The sequence below is a fragment of the Staurois parvus genome, unplaced genomic scaffold (assembly GCF_062004578.1).
Source record: "Staurois parvus isolate SC_StPar_1 unplaced genomic scaffold, SC_StPar_1.0 ptg000001l, whole genome shotgun sequence".
NCBI lineage: Eukaryota > Metazoa > Chordata > Amphibia > Anura > Ranidae > Staurois > Staurois parvus.
In genome coordinates this window covers 2,956,978-2,982,101 of record NW_028317797.1, presented here as the reverse complement: position 1 = coordinate 2,982,101, position 25,124 = coordinate 2,956,978, and positions in this window count along the sequence as shown.

The following is a 25,124-nucleotide window of genomic DNA, read 5'->3' as shown; positions in this document are numbered from 1 at the left end:
CTAAAAAATGTGATAATATGTGGGATCCATGGATTTGATACATTTCCGTGCCTTGATGTCTCCCGATTTGACCATCTTCTTTCCCTTTTCCTTTTCTACTTTTCTTTCTTTACCTTTTGCTTTCTTTTTTTCTGTTCTTCGGGGTTAGTTGAGACTATTAATATTATTATTATACAGTATTTATAAAGCGCCAATAGTTCGCTCAGCGCTGTACATTACAAAGGGGGACAGAACATGTGACAGAACAATACCAATACAATGCAAAACATGAGGGGATCGAGGGCCCTGCTCTTTCGAGCTTACAATCTAGGAGGGAGGGGATGGTGGCACAGGAGGAGATAGCTGTGGGGGATGGAGTGGTAGAAAGAGTGGAGGAGGTCGGCAAGTTAGCAGGGGGTGGGGTAGGCTTCCCTGAAGAGATGGGTTTTCAGGGTGCGCCTAAAGGAGAGGAGAGTAGGTGATAATCTGATGGGTTTGGGCAGGGATTTCCAGAGGATGGGTGACACCCTGGAGAAGTCCTGGAGGCGGGCATGGGAGGAGGAGACCAGGGAACTAGAGAGAAGGAGGTCTTGTGAGGAGCGGAGTGTGCGTGCTGGGCGGTACTTGGATATTAGGTCAGTGATGTAGTTCGGGGCAGTATGGTGGACAGCTTTGTACGTTAGCGTTAGGATTTTGAATTTGATCCGTTGCGCAATCGGAAGCCAGTGGAGGGATTGGCAGAGGGGGGTGGCGGAAACGGAGCGGTTGGAAAGGTGAATGAGTCTGGCAGCCGTATTCAGGATGGACTGAAGCGGGGATAGCCAGCGGCGAGGCAGGCCAGTGAGGAGGGAGTTGCAGTAGTCGAGTCGCGATATGATGAGGGAGTGGATGAGCTGTTTAGTGGTTTCTGGAGTTAGGAACGTGCGGATTTTGGCGATGTTGCGGAGGTGGAGTCTGCACAAGTTTGTTAAAGAGTGGACTTGGGGTTGAAAGGATAGGTTGGAGTCCAGAATGACACCAAGTACTCTGGCCTGCAGGGCGGGTTTGATGGTAGCGTTGTTGGATGTGACAGAGAAGTCAATGGGGGGTGGTGTCCGGGCTGGGGGGAAGACAAGAAACTCGGTTTTGGAGAGGTTCAATTTCAGGAAGTGGAGTGACATCCAGTCTGATATGTTGCTCAGTAGGTGTGTGATTCGGGCTGAGACCAAGGGGGTGAGGTGGGGGGTTGAGAGATAGATTTGTGTGTCGTCGGCATAGAGGTGGTAGTTGAAGCCGTGAGAGTGTATGAGTTGGCCAAGGGAGGAGGTATAGATGGAGAAGAGAAGGGGCCCAAGGACAGAGCCTTGAGGGACCCCAACAGAGAGGGGGAGTGAGGGGGAGGTGGTAGCATTATAGGTAACGCTGAAGGAGCGTTGTGACAGGTAGGATGAGAGCCAGGAGAGAGCAGAATCTCTGAGGCCGAGGGAGTGTAGTTTTTTGAGGAGGAGGGGGTGGTCGACTGTGTCGAAGGCCGCAGAGAGGTCAAGGAGTAGGAGCACTGAATAGTGGCCATTAGCTTTGGCGGTTAGCAGGTCGTTGGAGAGTTTGAGTAAGGCAGTTTCGGTGGAGTGTAGGGGACGGAAGCCGGACCGTAGGGGATCGAGGAGGTTGTTGTCGTTGAGGTGAGAGCATAGGCGGGTGTAGACTAGGCGCTCGAGGAGTTTAGATGTAAATGGGAGCAGGGAGATGGGTCTGAGGTTGTTCGGGTCATTAGGGTCCAGGGAGGGCTTTTTAAGTATGGGGGTGATGTGTGCATGTTTCAGAGGGGAGGGGAAAGTGCCGGAGGAGAGGGAGAGATTGAAGATGTGGGTGAGGGAGTGTAGGATGGAGGGGGAAGGAGGTCGTAGGAGTTGTGAGGGGATAGGGTCGAGGGGGCAGGTGGTGAGGCGGGCATCAGAGAGGATCTTGGAGACTTCCTCGATGGTAGTAAGGTCAAAGGTGCGGAGTGTTGGGGGAGCTTCAGTATGAGGAATGTTAGGTGGGGTGGAAGAGGAGGTCAGAGCAGTGGTGGGGCCGTGGGAGAGGGGTGATGAGGGGGTAGCTGAGTGAGGGTGAAGGGGGTTGGAGAGAGTTTGAGCAGCGACGAAGTCCCTGCGGGTTATGTCGAGGGGAAGGGGGGATAAGGGGGTAGCTGAGTGAGAGGGGACGGGTTGAGAGGGCGTGTGAGTTGCGGCAATGTCCTTGCGAATTGTGTCAATCTTGTTTTTGAAGTGATTGGCAATCTCAAGGGCAGTGAGTGAGGTGCTGGGTGGAAGTGGGGGTGGAGAGAGTAGAGAGTTGAAGGCGGAGAAGAGTCGGCGAGGATTGGAGGAGAGGGCCTTGATGAGGGTCAAGAAGTAGGCCTGTTTGGCAGCATGGAGGGAGGAGGTGTAGGTGTGGAAGGCAGATTTGTAGCGGGTGAAGGCTTGTTGGGATTTGGTTTTGTGCCATAGTCGTTCTAGGGCACAACTGTGTCGTTTGAGGGTTTTAGTGTGATCAGTCTGCCAGGGCTGGAGCGGTCGGGGTCTGATGTTGCGTGTGGTTAAAGACGCTAGTGAGTCAAGGGCTGTTGAGAGCGCGTTGTTGTAGGCGGTCATAGCCAAGTCGGGGCAGGACAGGGGGAGGATGCTGTCATAGAGATGATCAGCTGCAGAGTGGAGGGGGGCAGGGTTAAGGTTGCGGAGGTTACGGCTGGTAGTAGTGTGACTAGTGTGACTAGTCCCTATTTGTTCAAACGACGCTCATTCTGTGTGTATTTTTAGTTTTACGAACAATGGTTCTCTTGCTTCCACTTCTATTATGTCCCCTGCCTCTCCCTTTTCCTGCCCTTTTCCAGCCCTCCTCTCACCTCCCTTACCCCACCACTACCTTCGTCACCTACATGTGGTTGGATACATGATGGAGACTCTATATTTGAAGTATTCAGCTGCCTTTATATTGATTCTCTGCAGGGGCGGACTGACCATTTGGAAACTTGGGCACTGCCCGAGGGCCCAGGGTCAGTAGGGGGCCCCATGAGATGCCCCTGGTACCTTTTTTCATAGGCTTTTTTGAGTTTGGACAAACACAGGGGCCCATGATCCCCTATTGCCCGGGGGCCCCATGAGTTGTTAGTCCGTCCCTGATTCTCTGGTTTCCTAATGTATGTCTTATGTTAGATGAACCATGTTTTTTTTATGTGTTGATTGAAACCTACTTATTATGACATGACAATTGTTTATTTGTTATTTGAAAATTGTTTTAAAAAAATTATTGAAACGTAAAGTAGAATCCCACCTTGAAAAAAAGGTGCAAAATGTAAGTTAAATATAGAAATTATTTGTGGAAGCATAAAAGCTGTGTTTATGTATGTACAGTATGTATGTGTATCGAAAGGTAGGACACAACATAGTCAATGAAGGCCAACAATACAATTGGCCAAGGGAAGTGAAAACCATATTTCATATTAGGCCCAGCAGTGATACATAAAACATACACATAGTGCCCTGTATTAAACACAGTCCTAATTCTGTAAGGTCCATCAAAGAAAGTTTTATGTTTTTTACAAGTTTATTGGAAAAAAGAGGCACAACGCCATTTCATTCAGTGTCCTATTTCTGTGGCTTCCAGATGCCAACAATTCACCAAATATGTATCTCCATCATACAGGAATCTTTCACCCATACCTTCAGTAAAAACCTCAACTACAGATGCCTGGTAAGTAACCGTTATTTCAGGCACTGTTGCAATTCACAAAAAACAAGAAAAAACGTGTCACCTGCTGTAATGTAAGCCTAGTTTTTTTAACCTGACTAGAGTTTTCCTTAAAGTCAGATTCTGCTTCAAGAGCTCTGTAATCGGTTTAATTATTGACTTTGGCAGCTAAGTAACAAACATTGCAAAACGCTGCCAACTCGACACATATGTGTCAATTTCATGCTGCACATTTTAACATCAATTTATAAATTCACTTTATTTGCTGTTCACTTCAGTGAGCAATTTGTGGATGGGGATAGACATAATTAGTAAAAGGTTTAGTTAGTTTAGTATTTTAGTCTAAATCAGGAGAATAATATTCTTTTTTTTTTGCCACCAATTTAATTTTCAAGGTCTGAGGGGGTGTTATTTTCAACACAGATGGCAATCTACATCAAATGTAAAAATTACAGTTAGCAACTTATTTACAGATGACAACTTTTCAAACAGCTGAAAATGAAAATTTATATATTGCTTCAAGGTGTGATAAATCACTCAGTACACATCTATATGCTCATCTGGGCAATTCAACAATGTTCAGAAATCATTTTTGAAAACTGCCACTTGCCTATAACTTGGTGTAAATGTTCATAGTCACTAAGTAAATTCGACAGTGTTTGAGTAGGTGGAAATAAAGCCTAGAGTCATTTTATATTAATGTTAAATTAAGACTTATTACATATCATTATTAAAGTGGAACTACACTGAAAAAATATGACTTGTGCCAACAGTAGTGGCTGATTTACTTACACAGAGCCTGTAGGCTTGTAACCACTGGCCTATAAATCCTGATATCATCTATGGACATACCTCAGTTACAATATAGTAGTTTATCATAACACTTTATCTTTTTTAAGCCAATTAATGAAGAGGTATATTTAAAGCAAACCTGTGTCCTTGGCCAAGTTTGATGTAGGTATCTGTTTTGTGTAGCAGAAATCATCCAGGTCTCTGCAACCATAACCATTGACATATAAATGTGCCACTCCTGCCATGTACTGTTCTATTGCCTAGTATGGTCACCCATCACAATGACCAATAGAAAGAAATATGGAGTGACAGCCAGTGGTCCAGAGTGTGACTGTGGAGTTGTATTTGCAAATAATAGTACTACATTGTGAAATGACAAATTTAATGTTGTGCGGGGAATATGCTGATTCTACTTTGTAGAGTGCATTATTTTATTGTTCTTAGTATGCTAGCTTTGATATATTAGGCATTTTAATAACACTGTAATAATGATTATATCATTTTATCCTAATGTGTTCCTGAGTTTATGTGCCTAAAAAGTCCATAATCAATTTTTCTTTCTATTACCTCTCAATAATCAATAGGGCGTGGCACGTGATATACCCATGGTGTACCCATAGTCTCACACTGATGCTATACCTTTACCAATTTTCCATATGCATTTGAAAATAACACTGTAATCCAACATGTTTTATGAAGCAAGCTCCTCTGCATGCCTCCCCAATTTTACCTTTCTGCAATGTGCTGTGTTGATATGGCTATTTTAGTGATTCTTTTTTATAGCATAAATATATGGAGTGATAAATATTGGTTACCATGTATTGGTTTTAGAAGCCAGGCTTCCCCTATTTATATGGCAATGAGCTTGTTTGCTTCATGGAGTTAATGCAACAGGAAATGATGGTAGCAGAAATTAGGGGGAGGGAACAAGGGATTTGAATTCAGCCATGTGCTGAAGACAAAGAGAAGTAGTTTTAAATTACTCTGAGAAGCAAGGAGCACTTTGGAAGACTCCATCATAAAGAAGGACTGAAAATAGGAACTTTACCTGGGGATGATACTAAATCTACAACCCAAGTAAAATAACTGTTTAGTGAATTCCTATTGCATACATTGTCCATGCCCATTTGCTAAGAAGGATAGATAGCTTGTGCATGTGTATATTGTACGCATATTTTGTGATACTATGTACGCCATGCATTCTTTTCCTAAAATTGTAAGTAGTTTGTATGTACAGCCTTCTTTTTTAGTAAAGGCACATTAATAAAGTAGAGATTGTTTTACACTTCCTTGCTTTACCACACAATGACTTTAAAAGACAAAGAAAATTATTCACCTAAATCTCCTATGCATAGAGACAGATTTCTGATCTAAAGCAGGCCATAGATTATGCAATTTTCTTTCAATCCACCACAGTCAGTGTTGATGGGGGAATCCCTCCTGCAGCACTATTGTGTTCTGTCTGCAGAGAGCCTTCCCAGCCAGCAGTATACAATGATTATTGCTAGTGGCTATAGCCACCATGAGTAACCACATGTAAAAAATCTGTAATGTGCAGGTAAATTTGTATCACTATTCATTCTGTATGGCACCCCAACACACTGTAACAAAAAAATTGTGCTTTGACTCATGATATTGAAGAGGTGTGACTTCTATATTTATTGTGGTGCCATTCAAAATTAATAGGATGTCTAATAATCAAAGGCCCATGTGTTAATGCACATGTTAACACATTAAATGCTGTGAATGAGCTAAAAAAATAAATATATGCTCAACTCTACTATGTGACCAATGTAGCAAAGTATAATAGATATGGTTCTTTTCATTAAAAGCAGTACATGCCACACAACCGCCCATCTCAGGCTGACAAATACATATTTTAAGCTTTAGTAATGTTTAGAAGAACCCTGGGGATTTTTTGGAATATCAGTTCAAGGAGGGATCCATAGAATGAACTCACAAAGGAAAGCCTTTTATAACATTTGTATGGTCTTGCTATCAAGAAAAAGAAAAAAGAAGCCTAACCTTAGTTTGAAAAGTAGATGTTGATATTGGCATATTTCCGGTTAAGGATAGAAAGCCTAAAAAGGAAAGAAGAAAGAAATGTTGCCATTTGGATCTGAATTGACATCAATAAGAAAAAAAACTAGAGACTAATTGATTAGTATAGATGAGCCTTTAGATTTAGAGTCCAGGTTTAAAAAAAAAAAAAGGAAGGAATAACATTTTCTTGTGCAGCAATTTCATCTTTGTTTTTTATTCTTGCCCTGAATTAACAGAATTTGTTTTTGTTTTGGTACAAAATTTTGGATCTCTTTTCTTGGTGATCAAGTCCCTTGGCCTTGCAAATCTCAACAGTTTACAAAGTCATTGAGCAGAGCCATCCACAGTTCCCAGTTTCCAGTAAAGGCCCAGCCATAAGAGCTATAAAGAAGTAAAGTAAAGAACAGGAAAAAAAGAAGTAAGAATCTTTGTACAATGGAACTAAAATTTACAAAACTTCCCCCAAAGGAGAATTATTTGATGTTCTTATTCTTTCCGTGTCTCGGTATCACTCAATCTTACACTTGTTTTTAGATTACTTACTGCTTGTGTTGTGTTTTATTTGTTCCCAAAGTACTTCTAACTTTAACTAAAAAGTAAGCATTGTACTCCAATTACATAAAATAATTTTGACTCACAAGTTTAAGTGGAAAGGATATTTTTATGACAGAGCACTGACAAGCTTCAGACCGTGTCTCTGTCAAACACTCAACATCCCATGCAAACTGTCAAATAAAATGATTTAAAAAAAATATTAATGTATGCTATTGCTGTCAGTTTTGGGGAGCAGTTAAGAATTTTGTTTAAAAAAAAAGTCATCATTATCTAAAAAGAAGTATGGCACTAGATGAGAAACTGGGAAATGTCATTTTGGTGTTATCTCATGCTGCAACAAATATGTCAGGGGTAGTATAAGGGGTGATTATGTGTTCATGACCAATCTAGGAGTGGGAAAGGCGAGGCTTGTCTTGAAGCCCTGGATACCATAGCTTCAGTTATTTCCTCTGCTCATGACAAATCGAACTCTTAGTCATAGTGATGAACAGGAGCAAAGATCAGGGGGACATGGAAGGTGATATGAGACAAAGAGGAAATATGAAGTAGACAACTCACTGCAGCAAAAAAAATTAATTAATAAGAACTTCAGGCAAAAATAAAATGAATATACCATTAAAAGACAAAATAACAAAGCTTTTGCTGCAATATTCACCTTTTATTCAGTGAGTTCCCTCATAATACTGTTTCCTGCTGCTAGATATCCTCAGTCTGATATCCAGCATTATTCAAACCACTTCCTCTGAGCCCAGGTTGCCCTGGACCTGTCCCAGCCTGTGAATGGAGAAGCAGCACTATAATGAGATCATTTTTCTGGCTATCTGCTTTCTTCTTCTATCAGCATGCTTCTTGTCAGCCCACAAACTGAGCAGTTCCTTGTACTGCTTCTCCCTCTCATACTCCAGCCCTGCTGTGGAAGGACTGCAAAAGACTAATACCAGGTCAAATTCAAGTATCTACACTGTTTGCACTTAAAAAAACACTTTTGGGTAATATATGAATGATTACAGAGCTGCATTGATGTGTGGTTTTTATATCTGCCTAATGTTCAGCTTTAAACTGTAGAGGTGTAGTTCTGTGAACACATTGTTAGTGGAACTGAAGCAGCACAAAGAAAAAGTAAAAGGTACCTTCTCTAGCTGCAAATTTCCACTAAAAATAGTTATCCCTAAAGTGACACTATACTTAAAATACGTATTCTTAAATTATTTTAAAACAAAGCTTATATTGCTTTCAGCCTGTTAAAAATCTCCAAGTTCCTTTATTTTATTTTGCTGCTGCAGTACAACTTCCTGTAAGAGGGTGACTACAGTCATTCTGCATGGTCCCACTGTATGTATGAACATAACCATCCTCTCTTGCTTGCTTCCAACATGAATTTAGGGATCATGAACTGTGGGATTTGTGATGTGCATAGAGCAGTGGGCATGACCACAACTAAAATGCACTGTTTTTTCCATAACAAGTGGAAGTAAAGGAAAAAGTAGAGGTTCAGGAGCTCCCAGAGGGTATTACAAGGAGGCAGAAACACAGTAAGAAACAATTTAATTAAAAATAGATTACAGGGCCATTAAATAGTAGATGGATTATTTTTGGAAAATTAGGAAATTGCTTAATGTCACTTTAAGCTGAATGACAACCATTCATTTTAAATCTTGTTTAAGATTTGTGATCCATGATAATCCTATGTTAATGCACAGATGATAAGGATGTTATGTTAAGCTTTTTAATTAGTAACATTTTTGTTTGCATGGGATTGATTCGTCCTTTTTTGGTAAGCCAACTGAACAATCCCCTAAGTAAACAGTTTGTGCCCATTTGCTAAATAAACTCCACTCTTTCCTACTGAAACTTCTTATGAAGTGACAAAGAGACTGGGAAGAAAATGGAGGGCTCACTTGTGTGTACATTTTGTCTGAGCTACTGAGATCTATAAACAACATGAAGACTAAAGAGAACCTGAAAAAACATGAAAAGAAACTAAAAACTCTACCTGCTCTCTGCATATGGAAATTTCAGATGGAAGATTTTATACTGACCTGAAAAAAGGAAAACATTTTTATTTAGTCTATGCCATGATAAACAAAGTAATATATTGTCAATCATCATACATTTCCTTTAATATATTGATCAAAATACAATTATTATGCAATTCAGCTATTAGATCATTTGAGTCTACAGTATACATAGATTCAATAATGTAAACAGAACCTTTTGCATTTTGTATTTATCACATATTGTTTGTTTGTTTGTTTGTTTGTTTTTCTTCCTATTTCTCTATTAGAATGACAAAATTAACAAAATCAAACTTTTACATTCAAACCTTTTATTGAAACTTCTTATTCATGTAACTCATTGGAGTAGGTTTCCCATCTATAACAATATTCTACTGAAAGGTCATTAACGACAGGCTGCTTGATGACCTAGTTGGGAACTCCATTCCCTTGGCAAGTGAGAAAGACAAACTGAATTCCTTTCTTATAATAAAAGGATTTCCCAATTCAGACTTGAATTTGCTTCCAACAATAACTGTGAACTTTCTCCCCAGCCACCCCAGAGACTTGTGTTGACAGCAATTCCAAAATTTAAATGTTTCTTGCTGATTACCTGATTTCTAGTTCTTCCAAATAATGGAAACTTGAATGCATAAAAGTTTCCAGATTTCTACAAACACTCAAACTAATCAAGAATATTATATATAGAAATTATCACAGGTTTATTATAGCTTATATTGGGTTAAAGAAATTTTAGAAGCTGGGGCACTGCTTCTGGAATATGTCTGATGACATATTTTTGGGAATTAATGTTGCATGATGATACCTTACCTATAATACTTGGATTTGGATAAAATACTACTGAAGCATTTCTTCTACTGGCTAATGAGTGTCAGAATACTGACACTTGACGTTCATTATCATGGGTGACAAAATCCAAGTGTCAAGAATGGAAATGGCAGTCACATGGCCTGAATCCTATACTTAAAACCCATCTCTGGGCAGTGTAAAGTTTCCTAAAACTCACCCCACTGCCTCTTTGATTATTAATTCTTTTATTTTATTCACCCTACCTCTATCCATAGAAAACCCTCATTGAGGTGATGTTATTTCCCAATGCTCTAATTCTCATTTACTAGTGCCACTGGCAGGAAGAGTCATTGAGAGTTCCTTGCACAGCTGGGGGACTGTTGAGCCATTGAGGCTCACCCAATGCACAGCCAGCTGGCTCAGATGACCATTCTCCAGAAAAGAAAATGCTGTTGCTACACTTAGGCATAATAACACTGGGGAACCTGCTTAAGTTTTTCTTTTTGTAAAATTTGCAAAACTGCTCTAAATGGAATTCATAGTGGTTTTAATAAATATTTTCTTTCATTGGTTACAATGACAGCAGAAAGCATTTTTAATAAAGTTTTTCTTATTGTACATTAAGCAAAGTTTGCATATTTGTATTGAATGTTTCTATTTGAGCCAGCAAGTGGAAAAGTTTCCTTTTTAATTTTTCCAGTCTCTCATTGTGCTTTTTTTTTTTTATCTAAAAAGTCTCTAAAAGAAGTAATTACTTTACAAAAATCACCAGGGTTGATTTACTAAAAGCAAAAAGGCTGTTCACTTTACAAGTTAATTTACATTTTGCAATGGAAATTTTCCTTAGCTTATTGAATGTAGTGAAAATTTACTTTGCAAAGAATTCTCATTCAAGTGCAAGGAATTGTTTTTTTAAAGTGTGCTTCAACTGATTGGATGATGGAAGTCAGCAGAGCTTTTCCTCACTCACTGAGTGAATAGCCTATTTTAGTAAATCAAACCCAATGAGTCTTCGGTGCAGTGACAGGAGAGTTCTAACAAGCTTAAAAGCAAGCAATGTCTATGTTGCTGAGTCTTTAGCTAACCCAAAATGCTCCTGTGTTATATATAATACATTTGTAAAACAAAGTGTTCAATAAAAATGTCACAAAACAGTTTAAAGGCTTACAGACTAAAATAAAATAGAGTTTCCCTTTAATGAGTCCTAACAGTCTTGTTTCTATTCTTGGTTTTGCCACTAAAATTTTAAACACGAGACACAATCTAAAAATTAAGCTCAGGCTAGAGAAGTTTGCTTTTCATAGGTTTATTTTTTACAGAACACTTTTATTTAACCTTTTTGGAACATCCAACATGCCATGTACAATATTTGTAAAACAAATTATAAAGTTATATTTTTATTGGTAATATATTATTTGCCATTGTCTGTCAGGGTGCATTATAGGTAAACTTACTATTGTCACATTGGAAAACGTGTTATTGTACCGCACTACAGTTTTTGGCAATTTATTGAGGAATTCATCTGGATAATTACTGTCAGATAATTAACAAACATGTAAAGAATTAAATTACATATTTTGCTGTATTTTCTAAAGGTTAGCTCTGTTTCCTATTGTGACGGAGGGTAGGCAGGACAGAACACACACGGCGGATGGCAAACACACAAAGCTTTATTGAGACTAATGACAGTCACTCAATAGGGGGATTGCAGGGAGTGGGACAGGACCCAGTATGGAAATAGCAAGGAGAGGGCCAAAATACTTGTAGTCCAGCCCCAAAGGGCAAACTTAAAGTCTCTACAGCAGTTTGTAATCCAACAGTGAGGTAGAGGGGCAGTACCAAAACAGTTCAAGCAAAACAGGGAAAGCATACACTCACGGATCCGACAGGGTGCCCGAGCTCTCAGGGCACAAGATAGTACAACACAGGTACCTGCTGGAGTCCGGAGTATGCATGCCGTAGTCCATGGTAATATTTTTCCCCCCGTGTCTCTGGTGCCTGTAAAGGGCAGCTAGTGTGGTTCTCCCCTTTAGCTTGGGGCTTGCATGGCAGCTGGCGTTCTCCCCCTATCCTTGGGGTCTTGGGCTGAGTGGCTGCAATCTCCCCCTATCCTTGGGGTCTGCAGGCAGGGTGGCTGCGGTCTCCCCCTTTAGCTTGGGGGTCTCAATTTGAGTGGCTGCGGTCTCCCCTATCCTTGGGGGGGCTCAGGCTGAGTGGCTGCGGTCTCCCCCTATCCTTGGGGTCTTCAGGCAGGGTGGCTGTGGTCTCCCCCATCCTTGGGGTCTTCAGGCAGGGTGGCTGCGGTCTCCCCCTTTAGCTTGGGCGTCTCAGGCAGGGTTGGCTTGCTGGGGTCCCCCATATCCTTGGGGTCTTGGCAGCAGAAGAGGATGAACGGGAAGAGCCGGCATTGGTCTTTAAGCTGATGCAGGATGTTTCCCGGTCGTCCTGGCAACGGTGGGCGGGCTGTGGGTAGCGTGCCCCATTGATCGGCAACGAGGCACGCCCCTCTGGACATGGGTCGCGCTTTCGTGAGCGCGGCCTTTGTCCGGAGGCATCCGCAAGCTCGGGAACTCCTCGTGCCTACGCTGTGGATGCCCGAATCGTGCGGCGTCATCCTGACGCCATGGTCTGGAACATCTCTGCAGGAGGTTCGCACCTCTCCACAGAGAGGTGTGAACCTCGCTATTTTGTCCCCTCCAGCCTTGCTGGATGGAGATAAGATAGTGGCAGAGGTGAGAGGGGCCGCGCCTCTTGTCCTGTGCAGCTCGGCTTCAAAGAGCTGCTGCAGGACGAGAGACAGCAGGGGGTCATCCCAGATGCGGGCCAGTGGAGGGGGGAGAGCACCAACTGTGACACCTATGTTTGTCCAAATGAAATCAATATTTTTTTATTTTTGATAGAGGTGCACATGGACAGAGCAATTCTTTGCAAGTGCATAAATCAACCAATATTTACTGACCCTCCTGCCAGCAAGAAACACATCAATAAAACCAGTATCTCAAAATAAGTCTTTCTTTAACTGTAACTTTGAAAGTATTTTTTTTTTTTAGGTCTTGCTCAAATGCATGTAAATATTTTTGTTTTTTGGTGTTGTACTCACTCAAATAGGATTTGTATACAAGTACCAAGAAGAGTGTATATGGACCTGAGATTATTCAAGATGTATGATAGTACCAATATTTCGAGTATAAACAATATATAGGAGGAAAAGAGTAAGGGACTTTTAGGGTACCGGAAAGAGTCATAAAGTGCATACAGTACAATAAAAGTTTATGTTTTAGTTTTTATTTAAACAGTCATAAATTAGTACATAACTGAGCCTGATACAACAACAACATATGCCTCATGCGTCTGTCTATTATTCTGAAAAATTAGAACTCAGTCCTCTAGAAGTCCATTAGTATAATCATAACATTATTGGAGAAAGATGAGTAATCAACTCTAAGCGTGTTGTTGATTTCCAACTTTTTTCAGGAGTTAATAGTGGGTAAACTATTTAAAGTATACAATATACAAAGAAATTATTAATGGTTATTAATATCAATAATAACTACAAAATCCACACTACAGTACAAATGTTTTATTTTATCATGTGTACTTACAAACATCATAAAAACCATCCATATGCAATTATGTGGAGATCAGTGCTTACAAGGTGGGAACAAGAGGAGGTGCTGCTTGAGAGCAGAGGGGAACAGTACCTCAAAGATCTAGAAAGATTTATTTAAAATGATTGCTCATTGATAGGATTTATAAATAAACAGAGAAGCCTGACATAATTAACTACTATTAAATCAATATTGTGTGATCTGCTTCAAATAGTCCACTTGAGATATACACCTTGAAGAGCACTTCAAACAGGGTGAGTGTATGCAGAACATTGTATATTATAACATCTCAGAGTTTTCTAGTAACTTCAAGCAAAGCTACAGTCTAAAATAGAGTCAGCCAAATGTGCTTCTGAGTCCAATGAAAGCTTCTGAGCCCAATGAAAGGGTTTCTTAATTAAACAGAATCACTGAAAAAATAAATGGAAATATTACTATACAATTGGTAAATGTCTGTTCACCTCATTGTTATCCTGTAGGCATTTGTGATCCCAAGCATGGCAAAGAGGCCATGTTCAGGGTGTGCCTCCCTTATATGTGATTTGTAGACAAATAGCCAAAGTGAGATTTGTTTATTATTCTTATATTTATTTTATATATTATTAAACTAAATGGCCTCTGGATTTATGTCAGCACTAAAACTGATTGCCAGTACAGTGTAGCTTGTATATACCAATAATTAATTTGTAGCATAATTTGTCTACAATGAGTACATATTCAGGCCAATGTGGGAAAGATGCATTTATTCCTTCTTTCCTTAACCAAGATACTAGTACTACTTACCCATACTTATTCACTCCCTTGTTATCTCTCGCCTTGACTATTGTAACTCCCTCATCTTTGGCTGACCTCATTGCAAGCTATCCCCTCTTCAGTGTATCATGAATGCTGCTGCCAGACTCCTCCACCTTATTAACCGTTCCGTATCTGCCATCCCTCTCTGCTAATCCCTCAACTGGCTTCCCATTGCCCAACGGATAAAATTCAAAACATTAACAATAACATATAAAGCCATTTGTAACTCTGCCCCAAATTACATCACCATTCTTGTCTCCAAATATCACCCAAACCATACTCTCTGCTGCACGCACGACCTCCTGCTCTCTAGCTCCCTTGCCTCCTCCCATGCTCATCTCCAGGACTTCTCCAGAGCTTCCCCCATCCTCTGGAACTCTCTACCACAATTCATCAGACTTTTGCATCCATTTTTAAAGTAGGCCACTTTGGTCCACAAAAATAATGCCCATATGTCTTTCCATGAACCCCTGCTATCTTAACAACTTCTCCTGCCTGCCATGACCTACATGTGCATGAACTGTTGTCGAACAGATGGTAAAATCCAGTTCATTACCATGCCAATTTTTTTCTTTCTTGTTTTTTTTTTTTATAAAGTTATGGTGTAATGGTAATGTGTTAATCACTTGACCTCCAGAGGATTTACCTCCCTTCCTGACCAGGCCATTATTTGCGTTACGGCACTGCGTTAATTTAACTGACAATTGCACAGTCATGCAACACTGCGCCCAACATCCTTTTTTTCCCCACAAATAGCGATTCCTTTTGGTGGTATTTGATAACCTGTGCGGTTTTAATTTTTTTTGCTATTGAAAAAAAAGACTGACAATTTTGAGAAAAAAAACAATATTTTTGACTTTTTGCTATTAAACATGTCCAGTAAAAAAATTTTAAAAATCAAATTTCTTCATAAATTTAGGCCAAGATGTATTCTTTGCTAAAAAAAAAAAATCCCAATTCGTGTAAATTCATTGGTTTACATGAAAGTTATAGCATTTACAAATGGCGGTATATTTACTAGGATTTATTTATTTTTTTACTAGTAATGGCGGCGATCAGAGACTTATAGCGGGACTACGGCGGGCATTCTGACACTGGGAGGAACTGACTTGGTCTCACTGACATCCCCAGTGACACCAATACAGTGATCAGTGCTAATAAAAAGCACTGACACTGTACTAATGGCACTGGGCAGGAAGGGGTTAACATGTGGGTCAATGAAAGGGTTAACTGTGTGCTGTTTTACTGTGTGCTGTGTTAGTGCTTTCAACTGTAAGCACACTGCTTTGTATGGCTGTGCTATGCTCAGATATACAAAGCAGTGTGCAAGAGCTGACAGGGGAGATAACTGTATTGTTTACATATAGTTCTCTCCCTCCGTCGGTAATGCTCAGCGATCACCGGGTGCTGGAGTGTAATCGGCTTGCGCGCATCCCCTACCCGGAAATGTAAAATCACGTATATATACCCCTGCCATCCTGTAGCAGTATATCTGCTATAAGGTGGTGGGAAAGCGGTTAATAAACTTTGTTTCTTTTAGAATCATACATATTCTAAAGCAAAGATGTCTCTAAAGCTTCTTAACTGACAACTGTCCCTAACAGAAGTTTTACCTTAAATACTTCTGAATATACACCACACAACTCTTTCATTCGATTGTGTACTGGGGTGTCTTTTAATGAACCATTGAAGAACCCTATTATATAGTGGAACAGTTTAGGGTGTGCCTAAAATATGAGTTAGATCAGATATTAGGCTTCTTTTAGCAAAGTTCAGCTTAGTCAAAGGAATCATGGGCTCCAGGGAGAAGGATTTCTGAAAAAGGAATTTTCTTTAAACTGATATCTTCCTAAAGACTTAGCATTACCAGTATACCGCTGAATGTAATGAGGTGGCCAAAGTAGAAAATTAATGAGAAATCCTAGGACCCCCCCACACACACACTCATTCTACATTTTCTCCTGTGAATATTCTGTCATGGATTGGCAGCTGGACTGCAGGTTGACCTTCCAGTATATGTTAATTTGCAAAAACACGACTAAAAATAGTGCAAAACCTGCTTTAAATTGGTGTGCTTTTATTTTTTAACCTTACAAGTCAAACAAAAAAAAAGTCTGAAAAATTATACATTAATAAATATTTGCCTGTCTCCATGATATAGTCTAAATATTTCCTTTGGTGTGTTGGTGTTTTTCCAAGCCTCTTGTACTAGCAATTAGCATGTAGGAAAAATATATAAATCAACTAGCATATACCGATTAAAGATTTATTTTTGAATTGCATTGCAGTAATATAATAAGCAGGAAATTAGACATTTTTATTGTATATTTTTTGCAATTAACTTACATTGTTCAATTATTCAGCTATGCTGTACAGTTTTTTGGTGTGTTTTTTTTGTTTATCCAGCAAAGATAAATGACTCAGTCCTTTGTTAAGAAAGTAAAGGCATACTGCTATAATTACCGAGCAAATGTTGTTAGAGTTCATTGCCGGCGAATGCTCAGATGAGTCTAGAAGAAAATAACCATAAATAACCAAGCTTTTATACGACAATAAATATTTCATATCGCATTTTAAAGTTGTATATGTGAGTGCGCATGTGTATTTTTTCATGCTACTGAGTAATCATCCCAATTTTAATGCTAATCCATGGCCACCCAAACCAAAGTTACAGTACATTCATGGTTGTGATGCTCACTTATTATTATTATTATACAGTATTTATATAGTGCCAAAGGGTATGCTCAGCGCTGTACAGTAGCAAGGGGGACAGAACATGAGACAAGACAGTAACAATACAATACACGAGGGGTTCGATGGCCCTGCTCTTTCGAGCTTACAATCTAGGATGGATGTATTCCTCATGAATGCCAAGACTTAGTATTGGAAATCACTTGCAGCTCCCCGCCAATGATAATGACAGCCATGCAGGGTAATGTCTGTGGTCACTGTGTTCACAACCCCCTGTGATTTAGAACAGTGCAGCCACTGGAAAGCTCCCATTTCACATCTACAACAACATTACATTTGCACGCCTGAGTGGGAGTAGCTAATGCATTTTCCTAAATATCTCCCCCCGAACTAGTGCCTGTATTACCACTCTGCAGCCAAAGTTTTAAAGATTCTTTTAAATTGGTTCTAAAGGCTGAAGGTTTTTTACCTTTTCAACCTCCCAGTACTTGCCTATGCCTGATTGCAATCCAGCGCTGTGCACGAGAGAAGCAGCTCTCCCGGGTCTCTCCTTCCTCATTGACTGGGACACAGCAGCGGGAGTCATTGGTTCCTGCTGTTGTCAATCACAGCCAATGAGGAGGGTGGCTGATCCACTCTCTATGTGTCCCATAGACACACAGAGGTGGCTTGGGAGTGGGACACTCAGCAGGAAGAAGGGGCCAAGAGCATGGCGAGGGACCCGAGAAGAGGAGGATTGGGGCTACTCTGTGCATAACCACTGCACAGAGCAGGTAAATATACCATGTTTGCTCATTTTTTTCAGTGAACCTTTACTATTACTTTAACCACTTGCCTACCGGGCACTTATACCCCCTTCCTGCCCAGGCCAATTTTCAGCTTTCAGCGCTATCACATGTTGAGTGACAATTGCGCAGTCATGCAACACTGCACCCATATGAAATGTTTATAATTTATTTTCACAAAAATAGAGCTTTCTTTTGGTGGTATTTACTTGCCTCTGGGTGTTTTATTTTTTGCGCTATAAACAAAATAAGAGCACAAATTTTGAAAAAAAGTTTTTTTTCTTTGTTTCTATTATAAAATTTTGCAAATAGGTAATTTTTCTCCTTCACTGATGTGCATTGATGAGGCAGCACTGATAGGTGGCACTGATGAGGTGGCACTGATGAGCTAGCACTGATATGCAACAATGATGGGCACTGATAGGCAGCACTGATGGGTGGCACTGGCTGATGGCACTGACTGGTGGCACTGCGGGGCACTGACTGGCGGCACTGCTTGGCACTGATGGGTGACACTGATGGGCACAGGTGGGTGGCACTGATGGGCACTGATGGGCACAGGTGGATAGCACTGATGGGCACAGGTGGGCGACACTGCTGGGCACAGGTGGGTGGCACTGCTGGACACCAATCATCAGGACACTGATCATCAGTGCCCTGATGATCGGTGCCGATCCCTCTTCTGACAATTGCCGGTTATCTGCAGTACTTTCCTCATGCTGTGACAGCGTAAGTAAAGTGCAGCCGATAACAGGCAACTGCATTTACCGGTGATCTACTGTGTCATTGGACACGGTTGATCACGTGGTAAAAGGCCGCTATGATTGGCCTTTACCACCTTATGTGATCAGCTGTGTCTGTAGAATTCACTTAAATAGAAGATGTCTGACATAGTGATGTGTGCTAAAAAAAATTCCAAAAGCAACACATCAAAAACAGAATATTTCCCTCTTAAATTGGGCCTTTTGGTTAACATTTCTTATAATCAGGCACATCTGAAGAACAGAGTGTATTCCTGTCTCAAAATGTGTCAGATGCCTTGACATCCATTTATGTAACATTTAACCCTTTTGTTTTGGTACTTTATGTGAAGTATGTTTGATGTAAAAAATGTACAACCACTTACCCTCTGGTCTGTGATTTGATAATTCTCTGTACAATAAAGTTTGTTTTATTATTTTACAAACTGTGTGCAGCATGCACCTTAAAAGTCCCAATTTAAGAGGGCTGCAACCTTTTTTGATCTAGCTGACCCTGGCTTGGTATCAAGAGATCCCTGAATTTTCCACTTCTTACTAAGTGATTGAACAGTACTGACTGGCATATTCAAGACTTTGGATGTCTTTTTTAAATACATTTCTATCTTTATAAATCTGTATCTAGCCTGCTCTTTTAAAAAGTCACAGATATGGAAAATTAACCTTTAATCGCCCTTTTAACCTGTGTGCGTTACCTTGTGTGTCTGTACCAAGGTCAAACCTTCCAGGGTATGTAAACTTTTGATCATGGCCATTTGGGTGCTTTCTGTTATCATTATGGTGTCCGTTTATGAACCAGCGGTAAATGATCGCTGCTCAGTTCTCCTGTGAATGCCTGTTATGAAGCGGTGTAGATCAGTTCTCCGAAACGAAGGGAGAACGATCTACAAACGCTGGAAAACATCTGCTTTTACTATAATCTCGCGAGATTACAGTAAGAGATCAGTTTACTAAACAGAGGTAAATTATTGCTGCTTAGTTTGCAGTTCCTCTGATTCTCCAGCTATGGGCTGGAGAATCTGGAGAGAGAACACAGATCGCCAGGGAAGGGCTGACATCACTCCTCGCTGATCTCCTGAGTGTCATAAACTGTGAATTACCAGCGAGTAGCTGCGATCCTCTGAATCACAGCTATTCTCTGTGTCATAAACGGACACCTATGTTTTAAAAGGGAGCCAAACAACTATGTGATAATATGGCTTCATATGGTCACTCTCCTTCAATAAAAGACAGTTTTTTGGCATGATCAGTCAGATTTTCAATATCAACTCCACGATTTACGCCAGGGTATGAAAACTTCTGAGTACAACTGTTTCTAAATGGTGATTCTAGCATAGGAAGAAAACTGTTTGATCTTAGGTATCCTAAGAAGACACACGGCCGCTCAATGAAGTTGGACAAGAAGCAGTTGAACTGTAACTCCTTCCCACCGGCCGCATGCATATATGTGGCCTCTCGAAGGGTGGGCCTTAACACCGAGAGGCCACATATATGCATACCCACCAAAAAACAGAATTGTGCCTAGAGCACATACTGTGCACACTCCTGGCACAGTTACAGGCAGCTACAGGAAAACTCCTAACCTCTACTTGTGATCGGGAACATATGACCACTGACCGCTATGACAGCCAGTCACAGCAGTCACATGATAGCAAACCATGTCCGGCCTCCCAGGATCTAAAACACCTTAAAGGGCTAGGAGGCCCTTTAAGATTTTTTACTGTTAGAGCAGAAAGGAAGTCTAGATAAATTAAAAAAAAATTTTAGATGTGATTCTTAGCAAATGCAATGTACAGGGATATGGATATGGGAAAAAGTAGTGAAAAAAACATATGTTGAACTAGATGGATTGGTGCCTATTCAACCTTATCAACTATGCAACTATGCAGAACAGCACACTACTGCCAGGCCATGGCTTCCTGTCTGCTCCGACAGATAGAGTCTAGCTTCTGGAGCAGACAGGAAACCATGGCCCCACAGGAGGGAAGCTATGGCCTAGCAACGGGCCGTGGCCAAGTGGTTGAGAACTGCAGCTCTAGAGGGCTTCAAGTAAGTAAACAGGAGCACCTACAGTATATACTGTAAACTTAAACACGTCTGAAAAAATGTGTATTGCCTTTTAACTTCTTAGGCTTAGAATGCAATGTATTCAAAATTCCAATTTAGTGTCCCCATGATATAAATGACCTGTTTTGCCAAAGATCTTATTTTTGATTCTACGGTAAGCTGTCAAACATTGATGCATGGTTAATCTCTGAATACCACAGTCCAATGCTGAATAACTATATAATAATGCTTTTTTATTCTTAACACCACCATAATCACTCATCACAGAACTTACATAGCAACTGCCCTGCTGATTCTTTAGATTCAGATAGGTCAGTATGGAGAGTTGAATATTTCATATGGACACTCCTAGCCTTGCTCTGGAGCTGGTACTGCTATTTGTATCTTGGAAAAAGTCCTAAGCAGATCATTTATATGCTGACTTAATTTTTTCTTTGCCTTGTCTAGGAATTCTTCGCCTCTCTTTGGAAGTGATTATGTCTACTGAGGAACAAAGATGTTTCCATAGTCTTTGCAATTGCTATTGACATCCTTTGTCTCTTTCTTACATGTTGACAATGAGAGGTACACAGAGTCTGTTTGATGAAATAATTAACTTTTCCAGGGGTGTGTTTTTAACTTTTGTAGATTTGCTAATAGGATTATTTTTAAACTTGGATACACAAAAGTGAAGTCTAAACCAGAACTAAAACTGGATTGCTATCAATACCATCAGGTTGACATAGGTTATTTTCCTGACAGTTATCTCTACCACCTTTACAGTCATATTCATTCACAGACATCAGTGAGAAAGAAATATAATTTTGAATATATAATTAAAGGTAAATGTCACAACCAAAATAACATTATCACATATGACAGAATAAGAAGCTTGGCACTGAACTTAAATTAGGCAGAAAATGTGGGTCTTTTCATTGGTTATTCCTTCTGGAAATCCTGATATCTGACCAATGGTATTAGATGGCCGACTGAACACTTAAAAAATACAATTGCAGCAAAACCTGTCCTAATTAGTTTGCTCTACGCAATACCATCGATTCATCAAATGGAGCAAGTCAGAATGCACATCCTGTCATTGGGATTGATTTACTAAAGGCAAAAAGACTATTCAATTTGCAAGGGAAGTTGCACATCACAAGGGAATTTTTCCCAGAGCATACTGAATGGGGTGAAATTTCACTTGGCAAAACACCCAATCTCCAGCAAGGAAAGATAAAAAAAATTCTGCTTGCACACAATTGGATGACGGACGTCATTACTGGTTCACCTTATTAGTTAAGCTCTGGGAGGAAATTCCCTTGCAAAGTGCAACTTTTCCTGCAAGATGAATAGTCTATTTGCAGTTAGTAAATCATATCCATTGTGTTTGATGTTTCAAAGGAGATAGTGAAGTAGCTATGGAAATTGGCTTCATATTTAACATTTAAGTTTTCATAAAGTAGCCTCTTTTATCACTTACCTGCTACAAAACAATCATTTGAACCTTTATTACTGTACTATTCTGATTTGCCACTTTAAGACATGCAGTTATGCTACATTCAACCAACAAATATAATTGCATTTGCTATGTGCCCTATTTTTTAACAAAATAACCACTAAAATTATAGGGTTGCTCTCCCCTAAATAATATACTGTACCTCAAAAACCACTAAAAAAAGAACAAGGAGAAAACGTGTGCATTCAAATATCAAAAGCTTTTTTTATAATAAACATGTCGACTCCCTACCAATATACAAACTACCCTCCCGTCCTATATAATAAAAACAATCATCTTTTTAATAATAATATGGAGAAGGGTAGTTTGATATAATGGTAAGGAGTATCCATGTTTTTGATAGTAAACCTTTTTTTTATAGTGGATATTTGAATGTGCATATGTTCTCACTGTTCTTTCTTTAGTTTTTTTTTTAGCTCTTCTGCAGTGTTACATTGTTGTGTGCTACTGTTAAGTTTTGCTGAAGAGTCATCCATCTTGCATTCCTGTCAATACAAATGCAATTCTTGCGGAATCTTTGTAAAGGAGTTATGCTCCTATCACAGTTCCTTGGACTATTGCCTTGTATAACCGGAATTCACATCTCCAAACATCCTGAAATATTTCCCAAACCAATGTGTTGCACTGTCTAAATAATTGTGAATAAAAAAAGTGCATAAATAAATATTCTCGCCTGTAATCAAAATACATACTGTATAAAAACTAATTCATAAAGAAAAATGAAGTACATATAAATAAATAAATAGATGTGCAAAAAAATAATAAAAGTAAAAGGAGACAACCAAGTGTTAGATGAAAGCAAACATGCTCAATTTGTGCACCTACAAGCAATCACAGTATTCCTGTGCTTCTAACCGCACCACTGTGCACGCCACCACAAAGGGATATCTAAGCTTCTTACCGGAAACCAAGACCTCTTGGTTGACAATGTCCATTGCCCCAGTGAGGATATCTGTTTGGCCGAAACGCATTGGGCGGAGTTACAGCATGACGTCATCACACCTGCCGGGGTGCTGGATGCTGTTCGTACAATATGGTTTGTTACTGTGTCAGCTATGAGTATATGTCTATTTTTAAATAAAACCTACTTCTATTTACTGCATCATGAGCAATCCTCTTTCTTTTACATGTGGCCATTTTGAGTAATTAATTCTGGAGTTTTGTCTGGTACATGCATGGTGCGTTATAAGGAGTAAAGAGCGGTGTCATTACTGATTGTTCAAGCTGGGTGATTACAGCTGAAGCAGAGGGGGGACCCATCCATCCCTAGAGGGATTTCTTCCTAAAGCGCTGTCAGACCTTCTGTTGTAGAGGTCTTGGTTTCCAGTAAAAGGCCTAGATATGCCTTTGTGGTGGTGTGCACAGCGGTGCAGGTTAGAAGCACAAGATCGCTGAGATTGCTTATAGGCCCACAAATTGAGCATGTTTGCTTTCATCTAACACTCGGTTGTTTCCTTTTACTTTGTTTCTTTATTCATGAACTTTTATACATTTTTGCACATCTATTTATCTATTTGTATATACTGTATGTACTTAATTTTTCTTTATGAATTTGTTTTTATATGTGTTTTGATTATAGGAGAGAATTTTGATTCAGGCACTTTTTTGATTCACAATTATTTAGACAATGCAACACATTGGTTTGGGAAGAATATTTTTATGTAACATTGTGCTAAGATACAATGAGTGCTGCTGTCATTTCTTGATTTTTTTCTTGATTTATGATATTGACATTTTAGTGCAGGATATTGGTTTGTCACCTGACATGTTTGACATAGCCTGCAGCTCAAAAGACAGTGGGAGTCCCAATATGTTGACAACAACACAAACTGCATGGTGTCAGAAACTCGTCATCCCAAAGGATGATGTGAGCATTACAGAACTCACAATTTTAGTTAACTAATTTTGAGCCTTAGTTATAATTGAAACAGCAATTTGCTAAGGGCGTTTTCCACATTATTTGGTCATTATTTCATGGTTTTATTCAAGAGGCAGCCTGTTGTTTGTTTCTAAATTGATGCAGTTAACAGTTATGTGAAAGAAGCAACTAAAACTATCCTTTACATGCTTGCTTGCCGATACAATAATGTAGCAGGCACCCCTGTACATTAAGCAGGCCTTTACTTTCATGTGCATATTACATGGACATATCCTAATTCATTTGGACATTCCATTGTGTTTTATATGAAAGAAATGTAGTTCAAATTCTAGAGCTGTAAAATGTACAGTGATCGTGAAACCATGTGTCTGACAGAGAGGTCATGTTAAGAAAGTCTGTTTATTTTATTCCCAGTATGTGTCTAAGATCACTTTCACGCACCTTAATACGACAAAAAAAAAATCAAGACACAGTACGTTAATGCTGAATATTTTAGTATGCAGGAAAAAAATCTCCACGCTGCAAAAAATATTCATATAATTTCCAAAGATACAGCAGTCAGATCAAATATAACCAATTAGATGGAACTAGAATAATGGTTTAAAAGTTTTTAAACTTTTTTTAAACTTCCTTTTAAAGATAGATAGATAGATAGATAGATAGATAGATAGATAGATAGATAGATAGAGATATATTGCTATTGCCATTCTTCTGTTCTGCTTTGAAAATAAATATTGTGACAAAGGATTCCTAGTGCACCATGAGTAAACTGAAAAGAATGCACATAACTAGTTGTCTGCATTGAGGCCTGCTTTAAATGACCTTGGACAGAGTTATCCAAAATAAGATGAGCCATTTCTCTGACTCCTTCACTTGTATGTGTAAATTTCAGATTGAACTATAATTCTGTAAACAATGAGCTTTTAAAGCTGAACTCTAAGGATGAAATATTTTGCATACTTACATTGGACCAGCTTGACTCCTATATGACTCCGGATTGGCCTACGTGAAATCTGTAAATTATGGTAACAGCTTGAGCGAACCATTCTCAATGGACAAAGTGGAGGTTGTAATTCTACCCCCACCCCCTCCTCCTCATCAAATCAGGGATTACTTTGCAATCATCCAAATAAAATCAAGGTGTTCTTTGAGAGGTGATCAT